The 15,999-nt window shown below is 37.2% G+C and overlaps 1 pseudogene; it reads right to left on the bottom strand.

Annotated features, from left to right (window-relative positions):
• Positions 1 to 14,012: 14,012 nt before the first annotated feature.
• On the bottom strand, positions 14,013 to 15,325 carry LOC149226792 (uncharacterized; annotated as a pseudogene).
• Between the last annotated feature and the right edge of the window lie 674 nt (positions 15,326 to 15,999).

Raw genomic sequence — 15,999 nt, 5'->3', positions numbered from 1 at the left:
GTTGTTGTGTTGAGCCACTAGCTTCTTACATCTTTCTTCATTGGCAGGAGTTTGCAATGCTGGAATTTGTGGTGGCTTAGTCTGCTGTGGAGGGGCTTGCCCTTGACTCTGCTCCTTTGAGGTAGCAGGCTGTTCTATTACTGTTTCTTGTTCTGCATCCATTGGCTCCTTGCCTTTTGTTGTACTTGTTGCTGGTGTAGACCATTGTTGGGAAGCTTGTGAAGCTACAGCTGTAGATGGGCCTTCTCCAATTTGTTGTGGCAGTTTGAAAGTTACCTGGTCAAAAGAATATAAGTCAAGAGTTTTTTCTAAATCTTTGACATTTTGCTCCATAATTTCTTCTTGGGTAAATTCCTCAACTAGTGTCCCTGCCACCCACTCATCTTAGTTGGCATATTGTTCAATTTGTGGGATTCTACAATGCTCATAGGCTGTCAGCCTATATTTTACCTTTCTGGCACTGATAAAGCCATCTGGGTCATAAGGAACCCACCAGAAACTCCTTTTCAACTTGAGCTTCTGCCCCAATATTTGATCAGCATCTTGCCAACCTTCTTTCTTGTTCATGAGAAAGGGGCCTAGTTGGTCTCTGAATTTCAGGCGAGCCTTCTTTTTGGCACTATGAAAATGAGTTAAGTCTGAGTTGATGAGTTGCCTATAATACTCCAAGGCAAAGAGTCTCATTGGGACATACCTTGGGAGCCTGTAGGGACAAAGCTCACAGCCATACATCCTAATGACAGTGTGATTCTGGTAGAGATACAAATCACCTATTTTATAGTTCTTGGACAGCTGCAATATCTTCTGCATATCATAAGATAATCTGGGAGGAGGAGTTCTTTTCAAGAGACAGGAGACTGGGTAAACAAATTGGTCAATGAACTCACAGTAGGAATGTGGAGAGTTTTGAACCTCATGAAAAACTGATGACCAATAACTCACAGCCTCAATAACTTACAGCATGATTCAGAGATGAAACTACCAACCCCCAATACATTCTATGGGAAGGTATTTATACAAAAATGAGATACAAAATATCTGATGGATGAGTCTTCATACAATAAGTTCCCTCACCAACTATTCAAGGAAGTAAATGAAAGAAATAAATGCTTTAGTAATTGTTGGTGTGCTAGCTGTCCACTTTGTCAGGGAAATTTGACTTTTTTGGACCAACAAAGTTGGTTGTGGCTGTGTCTTTAATATGCAGTTGCTGGGTTTTGCTGTCCTGCTGTCTTTACTGTGTCACCACTTTGTTGTCCTGCTCTTCGGCATGCATACTTGGCCTTTTTATAAAATTGTTGTAGTCATATTTTGACTTCTTTTTCTTACTGTCTTCATGATTTAATCGGTGGTCTGTGCACCTAGTTTCGCTAACCTGTAGTTGACCAAAATCTGAAGCTGATCAAAAGAGGGAAAAGGAATGAAATTACCTTGGCAAAACCTCCAGCATTGCTTGCCACCAATCTTCTGTAGGCAATTGATGCCTTTGTATCTTTATTAATGTCTCATTTGCCTCGGTGAATTTGTAAAAATTGGGCGGGACCTCAAACAAGTGATTGATCTCATGCTCAATGTAAATAAGTTTTCCAGCTTGTCATAAAGGCTCTGTCCAGATGGCGGTCCTGTTTCTTCTGAGGTACTTAAAGATGTTGTAATCTGATTTGAAACATAATTATTTACCCTAGTGGCATATTGTTCATGAGTCAGCAGTCTTCCAGCGCTGATCAATAGGCTGGGTAATCCTCTACTCTGCAATGTTGCAAGCTTTAGCTTGAAATCATCTACTTCTGCCTGCATTTCCTGACACTTTCTTTCTAGACTTTGCACAAAATTTCTTAGAGTCAGCACCTTCTTTGCTGTCAGAACAGTATCTGTCCTGTTACTGATGTCTAATGCTACTAACTCCTCTTTGGTATGAGTGTTCAGGAAATGAATCATTTTACTAGCCTGCTCAGGCATATTTCCCAATGCTACTCTAGCCCTTTGAGTCTCAAATTGGGCTAGGCCTATCAATTCTATCTGTTCATTCTGTTCATGAATGGTTTGGATTGATTTCCATTGGTCAGTGATTGATTGGCCAATTTTGGCCCACAAAATCTTCTTTATTTCAGCTAGAGTCTTGTCCAAAGTCAGCGCCTTCTCTAAGGCTTTCATTTTGTCATTCAAGGCCTTAATTTCCCTTGTTTTTTCAGCTACTATCATCTTGGACTTATCATAGCTTACTTCCAGTTTGGCCAACTTTTATTTAGCCTCTTTCACCTCTGTCACCTGACCTTCTAGCTCTTTGACAGCTTTCATCATTTCATCCATGCTCATGCTAGATTCAGGTGCTGTTGTTGTTGCTGCTGTAGCATCTGTAGTTGTTGTAGTTGTTGGGATAATAGGAGGGATCACCATTGCTTGTGTAGGAGGAATAGTAACAACAGTTGGAGTTGTTTGAGGTGGCTGGGAGGTCGACTCACCCTGCTTTCCTTTGCAGTGCTCTCTCCAACTCTCCCTCCATCTGAATTATTCTCTGGTTCATTTGCATCAGCAGATCCATTGTATCCTCAGCTTCTTTCTCTTGCACAAGTTCTTCTGTTTGTGGATGCATAGTTGAGGACAGCCTCAATTGTTTTTTCAGTGCAGCAATATCATCCTCTTTCTTCCTTATGAGGGCTTGAATGGCTTTGGCATCCTTCTTAGGATCATGCCCTAGATCTACAATAATTTCCTCCAATGTTTTTATTCTGTTATCTTTAGCAGAGGAAGATATTCTTTCCAAATCCAATTGAGTGTTTGTGTTTTTCAATTATTCCTTCAATTGATGAGCCAGTGTGGCCTTGTCTGCTAGGGTGGCATAGACCATCTCACCCGTTTTTTTGTGCAGCTCTATTTGATCCATCGGATGTATGTCCTTAGAGAGGACCTCTAAGCTTGTCTTGACATAGTCTGCAGCTGTCTGGGGCTGTGGGATCTTTGGCTTGAAATGACTTAGTATCATTTTCTCCTCTTTAAAATCATAGGATACCATCAATATTTGCTGTTTAGAGGGTGTTGCCTTAAGAAACTAATCATATAACTGTACTCTTAATAGTTCATTCTAAGCTTTGATCTCCATAAAATTTGATTTGATGCTAGGTTGTTGTTTGGTTTGCTGCCTTGAGGAAGAGACCTCCATACCATGCTGCCTCTCTTGCTCTTGCTAAAATGAGCTGGTAGCTGTTTGCTGGTTTGTTTCTCTTCTCGGGCTTTCTATGACTTCTTCAACAATTTCTTCCTCGACTTGATGATCAACTTGAGCTTCTGCCCCAATATTTGATCAGCATCTTGCCAACCTTCTTTCTTGTTCATGAGAAAGGGGCCTAGTTGGTCTCTGAATTTCAGGCGACCCTTATTTTTGGCACTATGAAAATGAGTTAAGTCTGAGTTGATGAGTTGCCTATAATACTCCAAGGCAAAGAGTCTCATTGGGACATACCTTGGGAGCCTGTAGGGACAAAGCTCACAGCCATACATCCTAATGATAGTGTGATTCTGGTAGAGATACAAATCACCTATTTTATAGTTCTTGGACAGCTGCAATATCTTCTGCATATCATAAGATAATCTGGGAGGAGGAGTTCTTTTCAAGAGACAGGAGACTGGGTAAACAAATTGGTCAATGAACTCACAGTAGGAATATGGAGAGTTTTGAACCTCATGAAAGACTGATGACCAAAAGATAACAGACCTTCTTTCACCCTTTGAATCCAACTTCTTGATGGGACATTGGAAGAAATCTGACTGATAATACATGAACAAATGATAGATATAGGATGAATATTTGAAGACTCCCTCCCTATCCAGCTTCACTAGTTGGTCATGCATTTTGTTGGAGATGAATTTAGCATAGTTGTACTTAACAGCAGGAGGTTGTCCTGGGCTATATGCAGACAATAGGACCAACACTGTTTCATCAATGTGCTCACTTGTTTTGAAACCTAGGACAGAGGATATCATATCTACAAGCAGCTTGCCCACTTCATTAAAATTGACATATAAGAAAGGAGGTGGCTCTGTAGGCTGGCGGTCTGCTCTCATGAATGTCTTGGCAATTCTGGCAATCTCAGAGCTGGAGAGTTTGGGGCCTTCATCCAGCAGGTATTTCATAGAAAAAGGGACCAAAAGCTGAGTCTGCTTGAAATTTAGCATTTGGTTAATGGAATCAGGAGTGATATGGAAGAGTATGCTCCCAGATGGAGACTTGATAGCTCTTTGAGTTGGGTCATAGTTCTCAGCACAAAGATGAATTATCTCAGGGAAAATGTTGACAGAAGGGAGGAAGTAAATGGGCAAATTTGATTCCCATATCCCATACATATCACAGTTGCTCAAATAACTATTTCTCAGCTGACAGAAGGTCTGCAAGTGATTTCTGTCCCCAACCAAATCCTGAATGAGGTAATCCTTATCAGCTAAAGGCATTGCTTCAAGCTCTTTGTTAGGTGTATTTAAAGGAGCAATGTTCAGGGCTGCTGGAGTGGCCATTTTGAAGTTTTTCTGTGTTTATACTTGGAACCAGGATTAGTGCAACAACAGACTGATGAAAATTGCTTCTGAGGATTTGTAAGGGAGCTGTAGAATGAGTTTAAATATGGCAGTGGCCTTCACTGTCCATAGTTATGACAAAACAAGCAAATTTACAGAGTTCAGACAGGCTTTTCTCTATTTAATGAATTCACTGGATTGATAGGCTATGTGGGCAAACTGCAGAGCGGATGGGGATGTTTTTTGAGCTAGATGGGTGAAATTTTGCAGAGGAATTTGGCAAAGGGAGTGAGTGCACGGGCAATATGTAGATTCTGCCAGCAAAACGAACTTAAAAATTATTTTTAACAGTGAATTTGCAAAGGAGCGCAAATTCGCAGGGTTTCTTTTGAACGGGGGATCGACCAGTGAATTTATAGGCGAATTTGAGGTGCAGGAGTGCTTTTCGGTGGGAATTTGCAGGTGTTTAAGCAACTGAAATGGAGAAATGGTGAGAAAAGGGCTAATAGGTGAAATGTGGGAAAATACCTGGTTTTTGTGGCGCCGAGGGCGGCTCAGGAGGTTCAATGGTGAACTGTGGAGTTGAATTTGCAGGCGGCACTAGCATAGTTGATAAAATTTGGCTTTGGATGGTAAATCGTTGTAAAACAGCATGCACGTCACTCCCAAATTAACCAATAGAAATGAACAAAAAGAGTCGTTTTCACGTATTTTTATAAAATTTGGGACTTTTGGCGCTTTTGGCGCTTTTTGGCGGTGACGTCATCATGACGTCATTTGGCGGGTAGCAGGTACAGTATGGTGACATGGATGTTTACTCAGATGATGACGTGGCAGAGGACACGTTGGTGGGGTGGTGACGTGAGGGGTTGATGTGGCAACGGCGGGCCAACGCGGATGCCATGTCGGAGGTGACGGGGAGCTGACGTCAGGGGTCGGAGGGCGGTTTGTGGTTTTCTCCCGCACCACCTTTGGCCCCGGGCGGTATTGGGGAGGGGGGCTCCGATCATACCGGGAGAACGACGCGTGGCGGGGGTATGGCAGTAAAACTGCCCATCCCCCGGACGCTAATCTCCGGCAGATCGAGGTTTCGAAAAAGACCGCCCACCGCTGGATTTGAAACACGGGACATCGGACGGCGGACGGGGCGTTGATGAGTGGCGAACGGTTTGGAGCGGGACCCGCCTTTTATTTAACATTATAACATGTGTGCCAAGGTTTAAGCTTTGGTTTATATGAGTTAATGTGGTATGCGCCGGAGGTAGTTTATTTGTTTAATCAAATATTTAAAACAAAAACCCAAAAATATGAGCGCGGAGGGTAAAATAGTAAGGTTTATGAGTGGGGGTGGGAATGGTTATTAACTTAACCAAATGCTAAGCTAATTCCAAGGGCTGGGATGCGGAAAGGCTAATATTAGTCCCAAATGGACTAAATATTTCCCAAGGCTGTATTATATGGCTATAGTGCCATGGGGTTGGATATTTTAATATTTTTTTGGGGGTTTTATATAATTTTTTGTAGAACTAGGGGTAGGGAAAATGATTTAGGGAGCTATATAATAGGGTTAAGTGTTAATATGACCTTGTGAATTGAGATTGTATGGATGAATGCCAAGTTTATAAAGTGAAACTTAGACACAGGGAAGATGAAAGGAGTATAGAGCAATGATTTTTACACAAGAAATGTGGCTTCTTTTCACTAAGTGGAGTCAAAATTTAACTCAGCATCTAGCATGAAATGAAGTGAAACAGGCCCCTTGGGCAGATCCCAAGCTCCTTGAGGGGATGTTAGTAAATGATTTATGGGGGAATGAAGGGGAATTAGACATGCTTCCATTGTTATGCAACCAAACAACTGGCATAGTACCAATGTCATTGATGAGATGAATCTTCTTTAACAAGACAAAAAATGATCATAACCTTGCTTCTGCAACCTCAAACTACCTACCCAGCCTAATACACCTAACATGTTTTCTTCATTTTGATTGGGTGCACTTGAACTAGCAAACCCTGATTCTCCTCTTTTCTTTTGACTGCCCTCCTATCTAAATCTACCCTTATCTCTTCCAAGGGCCCAGATTAAGCAGTTGGGCTCCTTTACTTTCTCTATCTGGCTACTAAATATGGAACCTTTGTAGCATGAAAAGATGAACATATTTGGCACTTCCACTGTCAATCATGAAAAATGAAACCTATTGGTATAGGAACCTAACACACTGGAAGCTACAACAATTCCTATTAAAGTTTGAGGTAACGAAGATTGTTATGAGGAAGCTTTGCATCGAATGTACACTCATGGTTTCTGGAGATGTTAGGAGTTTTGCAAAGATGTGTCCCAATAGTGAAAACAAAAGATGATTTACTCTTTGTGGGCTAGTTCATATTTTAAGCATATAAGCATTTTGAAGAAGATTTTTTAAGCATATAATATTTAAAGCATATAAGCATATAAGCATATAAGGTTTCATATTAATGAGACATACCTGAAATTTATCTTTTCATTTTTATTGTTTTATTTTAATTTCCCTTGTAACTTTGGATTTGATACTGAAATTTTCACCAACTCCTTAATACAATTGGGATGAGATGGTTATAAATAACTATTGACTCCAAAATTGATAAATGATACTTGTCAGATTTGGTTGGACTGGGTACAGGTTCAGTTTCAGACTTGGCTCAAGTCTAGATCCCAAACCCTTTTAGCCAGTTGAATCTCTAAAACTTTCTTTAAAAAAGCTCAGGGAAAAATCCTAAATAGCTTGATTTAAAGGCGAAGAAAGACTACTTTATATGTCCTATATGTTCTAGCCTACTTTAACCCCACTTTATTCTCTATCCTCTAAACTTGAAAAATGTTAATGTTATTTGGATTTATGTATATCTCCTCTTTGAATTGGTAATTTTTGTGTATTTTTCTGTGATTATTTGAGTTTCTAAGTATGTTTATAATGTTAAGAAAAATTTTATAACTTTCATATTTCCAAAACCTTCCCTTGATCTTCATATATTTATTTCAAATCCTGGTATATTTGGAGTCATTTTAGATTTCTAATACTACCCATTGGATGCCTATGGGGTAAACCATCAGTACCTAAGTTCCCAACCACCTAAATTTTGAGGGGACTAATAGAGTTGAACCTGTGATCTCCCCAACTTGGGGAGAGATCTTGTCTTTGGCTTGTAACCACTTGAGCTAACCTTTGGGGCTTAGCAAATCCTTATTTACTTGCACGCCCTTTTTTTTGCAACTTCTTGATGCCTATTTGTCATTTTAGAGTTCTAGTATTGCCCAGTGGATGCCTATTACTCTATAGTATATGTGCACTGGCTATAAGACATGTGGCATTGGGATGTTTTTTTTAATATAGATAGAAGTTTAATCAAATTCCATACTTTAGTGAACAATAACTTGAATCATATGAGGTCATTACATTTAATTTTTTACGTTTTTTCCAACTTAAAAATCCCAAGAGACCTCTCTGGAATGTTGACATTAATATTATCTTTTTTGAACCTAGTTGGTTTATATGGTGCTCACATTTTTACCTTAGCAGTTTAGAGACTATGTTTTGATTCATGTTTGTTCTTTATAGAACAACTTATAAAAGATTTTGTATTAGAAAATTCAAAACAATGATATTATGATTTGGGGAGTGGAGGTTAACATTTCAATCAATTTTAATGGAGATTACATTTCAATCAATTTTTTCAACAAACCCATATGTACTTACATGCCTTTTGTCTTTCAGCTTCATAATGAATTACAGAGGGATCAATGGCCAGTAGGAGCTAATAGAAGAGTTACGCGTTGTAATGGCATGGCTTTGAGTGTTGCAACAGGTTTACTGGTGCTTGTGTATTGGGAACTGGAGCTCAGATTCTAGCTCTTGTTGGTGGTCCATGTACAGAGGGTCTAGGGATGCTAAGATAATTTCATAGAATATTTTATCTAACCTATTGTGCAGCTTATATATGGCACCATACCTTGTGTTTTCTTGATTTTTGTGTAAACAAGTGTTTTAATCTTTTATCAAGCATGTCTACTTTGGCACTTTAGTAATGTATTCTTTTCAATATCTTGTGAACAACGTAGATGATTTCAAGAGTTTATTATATTCAGTGGATTTCTATCGGGATATATAATTTTTTTAAACTGACAAAATAACTACGAACATTGTCTTTATTGAATCTAACCATTGAAGCTTTTTTTCCCCAGGAAATTCTAGCAAATAAACCTAAGGAATGCTTCCCCACATCTGTGGATTGTATCCCTAGTAAATCTGACTAGATTGGTGTGACTAACCCAGAGGATTTGAAATGGGCATCTACTACCATGAAACTAGTCAAATTCCCAACAACATTAGCAACGATCATTTGAGCTAACCACATAGGCTAGCCAATGAAATTATTTATCAAAGAATTAGCAAATATAAAAGTGTACAAGGCAACTAAAATTTTGTTGGGAACATCTAAGATGTTGCAAGACATGGAAAATTTTGTAAGAAAAAATATCAAAGATATTAACAGGAACCATGAATCTGTGTTACAATGGATTGAGGTGGATATTTCAGTCTTAGACTTGATTATGAGAAGGAATAAGGGGATAGGCTAAACTGGCCACCATAAAGGAGTTGTCATAAACAACATATGTAATACTTTGGGTCTTGATTTAACATTGTGTGTGTGTGTCTGTGTGTCTGTGTGTGTTTGTCTTTGTGATCATTTGGTGTGTGCATGCTCCTTTTCGCTGTTTCCAAAAATTTGAAAGTGCCATTTTCAAAATCTGTATTGTTTCCAATTTTGTTGTATATAGACAAGTACAAATAATATATATATCTTGAATGTCAAAGAATACAATAACGTTTGTTCATATCAGTTTGATTGTTTTTCTGACTTTTTGTGGCCTATTGTTTTCTCTTTTGTGGCAATATATTTCTGAGACATGCAATTGGTTGCAGATTGTGTCCAAAGATCTATCTGAGCATGTTCGTTCCCTCAAAAACCTAGATAATGATGCATCTCCACATTATCACAAAGTTATCAAATTTTATGACATCCTTGCAAAAAAACTTGTCAGATGGGGTCATGCCCTAGATCTTTTTGCTTGTGCATTGACCAGGTTCATAGTGTCACATTTTGTAAGTTCCTTTACACTTCATTTCAATTCAAAATGAAGCTTGTTCATGATTATGATCTAGTTTTCTGTATGTGTTTTTTCCTCTATTTGATTGTAATTTTGAACATGCTTTTAAACATTGAAACCTTTTTTGTTTTTATAGTATTGAAATATACCATGGTTCATGAATTGAAGTTTCATGTGAATAAATGACATATTGTTACAATAATAGTTTTTTTTTAGAACATTTTAGCAAGGAGAATAACTCTAGATGGGCTTTGAAGGCCGAACTTTTTGGCTCAAAGTTAAATGCCCAGAAACCCCAATAAGCATGGGACTTTAGTAGGGTTTTATGCAAGCTAATGTAGGTAGGGGAACCCTGGTAATAGGCTCTGGAGGGTTCAAGAAATCAGTTCATGAAAGTTTGAGCTTCTAGCCCTATACGTTGTGGATTGTTTGGTAAAAACCCCCTCAAAGCTGATAAGAAAGATAAGGATCTATAGGTGAATTCACAGAATTCAGCTCATTATGACCATTTATTTTTAAATATCAAAAATCTGTATAAGGCATGCATAGCTACTTTTATATGACAGGTTTTGATTCATTACTTGTGGTTCAACCTTAAAAAACCAACAAGACCTGTAAAGTTACTTTCCTCAAAAAACTTACAAGGCCTGCACACCTATTTTGGTATGATAGTGTTTGATTTATTTATTTTTGGAAAAGTTTTGTAATATTTCGTCACTATTCAGTGGATTTAGATGGAATGTGATCCAATCATCTCCAAGAGCTAGATTCCAACTTTGCAACAACTTTAAGACATTTCATTCTAATAAATTGAACTAACCCCCCAAAAAATCCTAATAACCTAGTGATCTAAACCCCAAATTTTTTGCTTTATGTTTAGAAAAGAATGCTACCATGAGTGAAGATCATAAAACAAGTCCAAGAAAATAAGCATATTCTTGAGTAATAAATATGAAGTAGATGCTAAGGATTTTCTTATAGAAGTAATCTTCATGCAATAGAAACTCATCAAATAAAGTATACATCATATTTCATTGTGAATAACAGAGAATTGGTAAATAATAATTTACTCAAGTCGCAGATATATCTTACCGGGAGCAATATAACCATAGGAGACAGCAAGAATAGTCATTGACTTCGGATATGGAAGGTTGATCATCTTGGCTAGTCCAAAATCTCCCACATGAGCTTCAAAATTTTCATTAAGTATAATATTATTGGGCATTATATCTCGGTGAATATTTCATGGTATGTGATCATGATGTAAGTATGATAGCCCCTACGTTGATCCTAGGGAAATTTTGTAATGAGCATCCCAATCTAATATAAATGAACTTCTATGAAGCAGCTCACCTAAGCTTCTATTTGGTATATACTCATACAAAAGAAGCTTTGATCCATTGTCATAGCAGAAGCCATAGAGCTTCACGATATTAAAATGCCTTATTTCACCAATAGTGGATATCTCATAATTGAATCTCTTTCATTTCCTTCTAGTTGAGACACCATATTTTTGACAACAATAAGTTCTCTCAAATGCAGGGTGGCCTTATAAATTGTTCCACATGCTCCTCTTCTAATGATAGTTATCTCTGAGAAATTATCTGTGGCTTCTACTATGTCTTGAAAAGTGAAGCTATGTATTGGGAAAAAATAAACCATTGGCTTGATGGATTGTTGGTATTTAGCATCAAAAAATAGGTAATGACCACCATTATAATCAATGAAGACCCCCAAAACACTTTAGCAATTATGGCCACAATCTTTGATGTTTTGGGTCTCCACCTCCTGCCAAAAATGGGGAAAGGTGAATTTCCCTACACTTGAGGGTTGACATGCATTTGGCATTGGTCATCCACAAAGCCCTAATCTTTAATGAAACAACCAACATACATGTCGTGAAAAATTGTTATGTTAGGAAGAGGCCCAGTAAGTTTATTATATGAAACATTACACGCCATCAAACTCTGAATATTTGCAAATGAAGGAGGAAGTTGGCCAATAAATTGATAATTTGAGATAGATGGATTCTAACAAACTCAAGTTGCCCAGTTAAGCTGGTAATAATCCTGAAATCCTATTCCAACTCAGATTTAGAGTAATCTGCAAGCCTTTAAGTTGACCAAGTTCTGATGGGATAGGTCCTGAAAAGTTGTTCCCACCTAGTTGCAGTTTCGTGAAACAAGAAATCCTTCCAAGAATACCAAGCATTTTTCCTAACAGATTGTTATCATAATGCTTCATTGATTCTAAAAAATCGAGATTGCCCAGCTCATTTGGGACACTGCTAGTAAAAGCATTCATGCTCATGTCAAGTCGTGCAAGGTTTAACAAATTGGAAATTTGCAGAGGAATGCTTCCTATAAGCTTATTTGATGAGATATTTAAACTTATCATTTCCAAAATATTTCCAAGTTTATGGGGGTGGAAACCCAACAAATAATTATCAAAAAAGGGATGCTTCTCTAGACTTTCCAAGTTCCCTACTTCTGGTGGAATCAATCCACTGAAATTTTTCTATTCTAATTCAAGAGTAGTCAAACTAACAAGTTATAGACAATGCACCAGTAAGATAATTGTTATAAACAAAAATATCCTCAAGAAATGAGAGATTACCATGTTATTGTGGCATATTTCCAACAATGTGATTATTAGACAATTCAAGTTTTCTCAAGGATGAAAACTTGCATAACTGCAGAGGGATTTGACCTTGTAGACTATTGCTACTCACATTAAGAATATGTAGATAGAATTAGTCCCCAAGCTCAAGCGGTATTTTACCTGATAGGATGTTTTTTGAAACATTAATAACTCTCAGAGAAGTCAAATTTGAAATTGCGGGAGACAATCTTCCTATCAAATGCATGCCACTGAGATCAAGTGACCATACTCTAGGATCACCAGTATTGTTTATACACTTTACACCCTCCCAATTATAAGGATTCTCATCGGTGGACATCTAACTTTTAAATTTACCAAACTGATCATGAATATTTCTCTTAAACTCAAGAAGACATTGCCCAGTTTCATTAAGCGCATCAAGTTGAACCACCAAAAGGGTAACCACAAGTACCCTCAATGAAAAACTCTATGATTTTTTAGGTACCCTCATGTTGTGTGACCAATGGTTGTATTGAAGGTAGCCTCTATGTGTGTCAGAATGTTTAGGAAGAGTTATACATACTTTAAAAATGGCCATAATTTTATGGAGTGAAAATCAATGTGGGTAAATCCCATGAAATAGTACAACCACCCAAAAATTCAAATAAATCATAAAGTGGGCATACACCCGAATTAGGCCATTTGGCTTTGTTATGTAAACTTTGGCTAGGGTGGTTTTTACCATTGCAGATCTAGCTATCTATTCACTATTGTTGTGTTGTTGGCTCTGCTATGTATTTCTTTATGTCTGTTTGAGGCATTAGTTGCTTATTTTTGAAGTTTTACATGATATCAAAGCCAATGTGAGTTTAATCTCTTTCTCAATGGACATTCATGGATTTCATTTGCGGGTCATGCCTGTGCCCGTGGAAATCACCATCAAGAAGGTCATCATTCTAGCTTTGTGATAGTATGAGAGAGATAGTAGGTGAATGGAGAATACATGTTTGTCCCAATAATTGTGTTCAAGCATAGATATGGTGAGCAGAGTGCAGTGTAAAACTAAATAAATAATTTTGGGGTTTTCTTGGGTTGTTGTCTATGCATTCTAATATTGTTCGTGGCAATAAAAATGCTTGTATGGTGATTTCAAAATGGTGTATAATGCATGTAAACAGTTGTTGATAGGTAAATTCTGACTCCTTTTGAGTTGTTGTAAGGTTGCAACATGGTACATAGTGCATGGTTTGTGTTGCTAGTTGCAAGAATAACACAAAGTGGAGATCATGGTTATTGTTGGTTGTAATTTACTCCTTTTTGACTCCTATTTTTTTTCTCGTTATTGTGTGTGTGTGATCTATACTTTATTGGTGATATTATATATGAATGTTCAAAATATTTACATCTTAATATTTTCTTTCTCTAATTTTAATGCACACACTTGCACACAATCTGAATGGGCTTAACGGTTAATAACATGTTATCTTTTGAGGTTACATGTTTGAATCTAGACGAGGGTAGGGTGTGTAGTGTGTACACCTCCATAGGCTAAACAGTCAAATTACTTCAGAGGGGGTTCCTTGTCCCACAAACAAGGTGATCTTATATGTAAATTTGATGTCGAGTTGTGGACTTAGATTATGATTATACAATATTATATTCTCATTGATTATTACTATACATTATTATTTTCTCTTTGTCCTATTTTTTGGGGTCTACATGTCATTGGTGGACACTCTAATCCTCATGCCCCTGTTTCAGGTGACTCCAAAATTACCTTCTTCGCCATGAGGTCAAATATATCCAAATGCATGAGAGAAATTCCTTTCCCTACCATTAGTCCCCTCAAATTGTGGATCAAAACCTATATCTTTACCTTATTTTGAATTTTTCTTTAGAAAGTAAATCAAAATGTCAGTAGATATGAAAACCAGGTTCATGCACAAATTCATGCCAAGAAATCCCACATGAAATTTAGTAGAATATATACAGTACACAATTGTAATCAACAATGCTAGATGTTCATGATTCATAGAAAAAGCAATACATGTTGCTATAGTCTATAAGCCAGTCATATAAAAGCTACCATGTATACATAGAACAACCATACCAATAAAAATCATTGTCAAAACTGAAGTTGTGTAGCTAAAAATAAATTTTACAAACTACGTACACCCTGAATCAATAAATCTGAAGCTCAAAAAAACATTGAAAATATCTACCATTGCGGTGAAGCTAAGAAAGTTGCACTAAATAACCATAAAAGAGGATGATGTTCTAAAACGAAGAAATGAGTCTATGCCTATGAGACAACAGTCCAACCATAATATGGAAGTAGTAGGAATAACCTCCCCAAATGCAATAGCCATGTGCAAAATATGGGCCATGTATTCCAAATCCTATGAAAAATAAAGTATATTTTCTGTAAAATAGTTGTAATGAATGTCATTAATACAAGATTATGTTTTTGGATCCATTCTCAAACTTGTTTAAACAGAGTAGATGCATGTGAAAATTTACTCATTCCCATTCCCTTCTAGTTGTTGGCAAATGACATGCATCCCATTCTCCATGCCTTCTTGCATCTCAAATTACTGAGTATTGGTGGCTCGAGTAGGGAAATTTATGTCTCTATTGCAGCTTTGAGTGTTCATCGACCTTTCCTCATACTCCCTTGCCTCACTGACATTAGTTCCATCACCATCTCCAACAGTTATTTTCCCTCCATTTTCTTTAGATGTACTTACTTATTTTTAATTAGTAGAATTTATTTTTGTACTTGATTGTTGTCTGGATAGGGAAGTCTTGCCTTAGAAATTTTGGGTTTTGTAGGTGTTTCACCATATTTACGATCTCCTAAATCTTTGGACCTCTGTGATTTGTTCCTATAAACATTTCTATAATTTTCTGGGCAATCAATATTTTGAGCATTCTCAACATTTTTTCCATATCCCTTGTGTATGACTGAAGTTACAAACCTTTAACCCATTTTTCTTGAGGGAATACCAGTTGAATTTGAAGAGGCAACATTGTTCACTAATCCATTATTTTCAAACACCTTTGTGGCCATGAAACCAAAATCTACAAGCCTTCTGATCAGTCTCGTGCTAACTCCAATATGAATGATTCACCACCATAGATTTCCACAAAGGCAATAAATACACATTTATGTTTAATATTTTCTTTGGTACAATGGAACTAGAGTCTCAACATGGGGAGAGTTAAATGGATTTCAAACCTTGTTGGAAATTGTTTTTCCACTACATGCTTCTGCTAGGACCAGCTGGAGAAAAAGCAAAGTCAAATGTATTCAGTAAGTCATTCGATATCCAAAGGAACCACTTAAAAATGGCACCAACTAGGCATCGAATATGTCCTTCATCATTCATTAAATGAAACTTAGTCTACACTGGAGATGTTGTAGTTTGTGACTTTTTGGTTCAGCTAATTCTCATCTACTACTTAGAAATAAGAACTTTTTCGAAAACATGAAACTCTGAGTACTTGTAAGTTGATGGATCTGTTGTTGTTATTGAGTACATGAACTTGGGTACCTGAAATCAAATAATATCATTAAACACACACAAAGGTGAACTTAAGACATTGCATGCCAGTGCCATGGATTTCTAAAAAGGATGGTTGTAGACCTTGTTAGGACCAAAGAAATGTGTTATGCATGTCACCAGCCATGGTAATTTCTTTTTGTTACTTTAAGATGTTAAATATTGTTCAAGTTTTTGTTGT

This window comes from Pinus tabuliformis, chromosome J (assembly GCF_031772625.1).
Source record: "Pinus tabuliformis cultivar Carrire ecotype Pingquan chromosome J, CPIR1, whole genome shotgun sequence".
Lineage (NCBI taxonomy): Eukaryota > Viridiplantae > Streptophyta > Pinopsida > Pinales > Pinaceae > Pinus > Pinus tabuliformis.
Note: the sequence above shows the minus strand (reverse complement) of the source record. Positions and strands in the feature narration are given on the sequence as shown.